This window comes from Anser anser, assembly GCF_964211835.1.
Source record: "Anser anser genome assembly, chromosome: 3".
In the NCBI taxonomy this organism is placed as follows: Eukaryota; Metazoa; Chordata; class Aves; order Anseriformes; family Anatidae; genus Anser; species Anser anser.
The window spans coordinates 108,217,921-108,223,657 of NC_139722.1; positions in this window are offsets into that span (position 1 = coordinate 108,217,921).

Here is a 5,737-nt window from a genome sequence, read left to right on the forward strand (position 1 = left end):
TGCCCCGTTACACTCTAATGGCAGTGGAGGAAGACAAGCTGCACGTCCCTGAGTCACCTCACCAGATTTTGTAAGTCCTGAAGCATTTGGTGTTTCTCATTTTGGAGTCACAGAGCTTCTGTCCAGCCAAACTTTGGGGAGAGGCATAAAGTTACCCGGACCTAAAGCCAGTTTGGGAGGGAGATGGATGCTCCCCCTCCCTGAATGACCCCTCCTGAGGATGAAGAAGGGCCTCTGAAGGAGCTCCCACTACCTTTTTCCTTGCCCGGAGGGGAATGCCCTTTCTTCCAAGCTGTATACAGCCCTTGGTTGCATGGCGAAGGATTAGGTAATTTCCTTCCCTCCCCCTATGGAAGGTGCTTTGATTAGCGTAACCATTGTGTTCCCAAATTAGCTGCTGTCTCTGGCTTTGCCTTTAGGCTGGCTCTTCCTGTCACAAGCAGGCTCTGGCACTGTGATACAGCTTTCCACCCATCAGCCTGCTGCTGACGTCCCAGCCACCCCACTGACACCGGTGGTGCGCTGGGCGGGAGGCAGGGGCCTGATCCTGATAAACCAAAGCAAAGATAAACTGCCTGCGGCCCCCGGTCCTCCTTGGCCTCAGGGGCTGGCAGTCCCGGATGAGACGAGAAGGGAGGGTCAGCACCCTGCTGCATGGGGTGGATGGACGGATGTCATGCCAGTAGCTGGCGTTTCTCCTTGTCTGAATTACGCAGGCATAGGCGGTCACAAATCACGCCAAGGTCTCTGATGAGTTTTTCCAAGATTTCCTCAGGCCTGTCATTGCCGGGCTGCCCAGAAGAAGCAGCACAACAGCTGGTAGTCCTGCAGCCGTGCCAGAAGGACACATGAAACGAAGACATTTTAACAGGAAAAGGTGCTTTCAGGCAATAAATGTGGATCCAGCTGTTCTTAGCGACTTATTTTTTTTCCCTTGCACGGCTGTAATATGAAGATTAGTGACACGGCGAGAAGATCAGACTTGGTGCTTATCAGAGAACCACAGGATGGCTGAGGTGGGAAGGGACCTCGGGAGGTCACCTGGTCCAGGTATGCCTATGTTGCCCCTATCATTCACCAAGACACCACATGAGCCCATCAGTTTTTGGTTCAGGATGGATCTGGCTATGCCCCGTCTACCAGCTGCCCTTCCAGAGCTCATGTACCTCACGGTGGGACTACAGAGAGCTCGTCCTGCTGCCCTCCAGTGCCTGGGACAGGTGTGTTAAAGCTTTCAGACAAACAGGCTTTGATGTGAAGCTTGTGGGACCATGGCATTTCCTGGGCTGAGACCAGCAGCAGAAGGAACAAAGGTGCATCTCCTTCTCTGCCATGGCATCAGAGAGAACACGGAGCCCTCGCTCAGGAAAAGGGCTGGAGGTAGAGTTTACTGAGGAGCGAGGACAGACTGTGCTGATCAGGCACACGGCACGGCCAGACGAGCACACTGACCAGCCCCTGCAGGGCTTTTGTTCCCTTATCCCTGTTTTCCTCGAGTGACCACACCTGCCATTGTTCCTCTGGGCTCTCTCGGTGTGCCTGCAGACAAACTTCTCGCTGCTTCGCCTTGCACATTGTTCCAACGCCTGGCACTGGGAAGTTAGGCTTTCTCCGCTCTCCGGGCCCTGCTGGTGCTTCACCCCGCGCTGTTCTCCAGAGCCACAGGCGTCATCCCACTAGGTCTGTGCACATCTTGTTCCTCAGCTCCGCGGTTGTGAACCCTTTGGTTCACAAGCCACCAGGGTTGTTGCTTTTCAAAAAAAAACTTCATTTAAGCCCCTAGAAGACCAAGTGACTCTTCAAGGAGGAGGAACTGGCCTAGCAGGACGCATGCCTGGAAAGTGAAGCAGGAGAGCATATACTGGCTTACAAATTATGTTACAGGAGACACACGACTCGCCTGCAAACCACGTTAGCTGCTCTGAAAGCCATGGCTCTGGGTAATGTCTGTGGGCAAATGTAGCTGGGATGGCTCCTTCTGCTGCCCACCTCATGTCCCTCCTGTTGGCTGCAATCAGGCTTTCCCGTATGTCTTCAGAGAAGGAAGGGAGCAGCTATGGGGCTACATCTCCTGCTCACAGGTCCCAGGGCAGTGCCGATGGCACTAGGGATGGGAGAAATCAGTGTGCAAAGCCCATGGTGGTCGATCAGGGACTCCCGATCGCCACGGAGAGCAGGACCTGCTTGCAGAGCAGCTCTGGTCAGGCATGCAGCTGGGAAGCTGAAGTCTCTTTGGTGTCAGGTCTTGTCCCCAGAAGGTGTGTCCAGGGGTCCCGAACCAGCTAGCTAACACTCACGGCTGGCTGAGCCATGGGAGGTGGCGTTGCAGTTTCACAGCCCCCTCCCTGCCGAGATAAGTCTGTTCAAGAAAATTCAGCAGCAGCACGAGTTTAAATATGCTCTGCCTAAAGCCCCTCTGAAGACGGATGAAGGCACTGATGAACCACATGGACATTTGACCTTGCCCCACTTCAAAGCACGTGTCGCCATGCCTTCAAATGGCCCGGAGCAATCCGACACCAGGCTTCAGGCAGACTTACACAGTGGGAGCCCTGTTACGGCCAGGGAGGCAGAAGAAAGGACACCACAAAAATGTGATGTTCTCGATGAGGTCAGCGGGCAAAGCGGGAAGTAGTTGGGGAGGAAAGAAAGAGATTGTCCAGTACAAAACTTTACCACTTTATCAGCTAATTCAACTCCAGGCTCTTCATCAAAGCCGTCCTACTTCTGTAACAGTTTTATTGTCAGAGGTCCTAAAGATAAAGTCACTGAACTTTTGGCTTCTGGTTGCCATTTCTGCAGGCTGGAGTGGTTGGAAAAATGAGGGAAAAAAAATAAGCTAAAATGCTGATGGGTGGCTCGTAATTAGGTGCAGGCACTAGTACAGATGTGGTCGCAAGAGCAGGGGCTGGCCAGCAGCCTCTGGATCACACAGCCGAGGTGGTCTCATCGCCTGGGGACAGCTGTGCTGTGACACCCTTTTCTTAAACCCCCTTGCTCCGTCGTGGCTGGGTTTTGTGGCTGTGTGCTCATCCCTCCCCACGGGTTGGCCGTGCCAGGTGCCTTGTTTTGCAGGCTGAAAATCTGTGGATGGGTTTGCGTTTGTTTCTCTGCCAGAACAGCCTCTTAACTCCTCACTTAACGCTTTGCTCTTCCTAGCGTGCTTCCTGTGCTGTTCTTAGGGGAAGCCAGGGGATACCTTCCCGCAGAAGCAGGCCTGGTCACCTCTGCAGTGACACGGTGATCTTTCCAACCCAAACCTCAGCCACGCTGCTGCAGAAATGTCTGCAAGGAGCAGCAGGACTGATCCAGAGGTGATTGCTGTGACCTCCATGCTTCTGCACGGCGGCCCCGCTGGTAAATAAAGCAGAGCCTGTAGCGCAGTCACATCCCGAGCAAAGGCCGCCTCTCCTCTGGCTCCTACCAGCCTTTGCGGCGTGTTTCTGTACCAGCAAGCCACGGCAGCAAGGGTGGCGGTCACGTCCCCACGTCCCCGCGGGCACCACCAGGTCCTGTAACACAACGCAGGCCGTCTGCGAGCTGAGCCCCAGCCCCGAGGCAGGACTCGGTGATCCTCTCTGCAGGGTCTCGCCTGGCCCTCCAGGAGGAGAAGGGACCTGGGGAGCCCTGCGGAGCGTCCCCCTGCCTCGCAGCAGGGTTTGTTTGACGACCGCTGCGCAGAGCTAAAAATATCCCCGCGATGGTTATGAATTTAGGATAACTAATACATCTAGCGGAAAGATTTGGAGCTGCTCCAGGGCTAAACAACAGCTTCTTCACCAGCGGCCAAAGACTTGTGGATGCAAAAATAACTAGGGACTAAAAAACTTGAGCTGGAGCAGGGGATTTTCAGATCGAACCCAAGAAAAACTTTCTAGCGGTGAGGATGACCGTGGATAGTCGCCAGCACTCTGGTTATTTTAACAACAGGGTACACAGGGCTCTGGTGGGGCTAGATTTGGTCTGGATGCTGCCTCTGGGCAAGGGCTGGGCTGGGTGACTTGCTGGGGGCCCCCGGGCCGTGATCACGGCTGGGCAGACCCCCGCACCCTAGCTGCCCTCCTCGGCAGGTTAGAGTGCTGCCCTCCTTGGTTAGAGTATTTCATTGCTTTGCCCTTTGCTTACACCTCTTAGGAGATGAACTTTTTGCTCTTTGGCAAGGAAGAATTAAAAAACAAACAAACACGGGACTCATCCCTGTTGCTGTAGCAGAGGACACCCAGGTCCAAAACCTCCATGCCTTTACCTGAAGGGCTGAGCATTGGATCGCCCTCTGCCCATGTTCATCCTTTGTGCCTTTGGTCTTGCCAGTCCAGGTCCAGCCTGCAGCAGGGAGCCCTGCCCTGCCTTGCCCAACCACCTGCTTTGCCTGCAGCGTGAAGAAAACCCAAAAAAGTCTCCAAGATCTCACGAGTGCTGAGAATAGAAGTGTTGGTGCCTATTTCAGGTCCCTCTGCAGAAGCCGCATTATCATAATTAGCCGAAACGTTTCTCCATTAGCATATTTTTCTCAAATTTCATCGCACCAGTCTGCATAAAACAGTTGCTTATTCTCCTTGCCATTGTGTCGAGATGTACCAGGCTGAGGACAGGACCTGCTGCCCGGCCCAGCCCGGCCTCAATAGCACAGCTTGTTCTCCGCGCAAGGGGTGGCGATGCCGTGGCAGCTGATGTAAATCCCAGGGATGCCGCTGAGAACAGCCTCATTTGCCACCCCGTGAGAGCCGCTGAAACGCATTAACGTTGTTATCCCCCTCACTCTTCAATCACCTGAAATTTCATTCTGCCCAAACGCTGAATTTTCCCCGGGACCCAGCTCTGCTGCCTCTGAGATCACAAGTCCCTGCAATAATGTTAAATTATCCCCCCCAGCCACTTCCCATAACAAATTAACTTCTTCCTCTATATCCAGTGCCTAACAATGCAGGAGCCACGGCGTGCACCACAACGGGGCCAGGGCTGAGCAGGAGAGGGAAGGAGATGGCTTTGAGCTTGGCTGAAGATGTGGAGACACGAGGGGCATTCCCACCCGAGTCCAGGCCATCTGTGCAAATTTGGGTGAAAAGCACAGCTAATGCAATTCCTGGGTTACAGAGCAGGCAGCAAACTTCTGTTCCAGCCCTTTTCGTTGCTCATCAGCCTATGGTTCCTGCCTGCTTGGGTGGCCAGTTGGTTCGTTGGGTGGCTGGTTGGGCAGGTAGTTGTTTTTTTTGGGAGGTGGGTTGGTTGGCTGGGGGGTTGGTTGAGCAGGTAGTTGGTTTGTCGGGTGGTTTACTGTTTTGTTGGGTGGTTTGTTGAGCAGGTAGTTGGGTTGTTGGGTTGTTGGGTGGTTGGGGGGTTGGTTTGGAGGCACAGTCCTACGGAGATGGGCCTCTGGCCGTACCAGGACGGCTCTCACGGCACACGTTAGGGTAGAGCACCTCCCAAAGAGCGCCCTAGCTCTTCTCTAACGGTTCAGCCTAATAATTACTCCATCCAACGCGAACGGAGCCCCTTCCAGCCCTTTCCTTTCCACCTCCAAGGCGCCGAAGCACCTAACTAATCCCAGCCCGTGCCACAACCAGGCCCCCGCGTCCCACACCCCTCGTCCCACCACGGACCAGCACACGCGCGGCGCCCTGATGGGACCGCACCGGTCGCCCCCGCTCCCTCGGCCCCCCCCCCCCCCTTCGTCTCCCCCCAAAACCCCCTCCCCCGGTGCCCCCCCCGGGGCGGATCGGGGGGACTACAGCCCCCA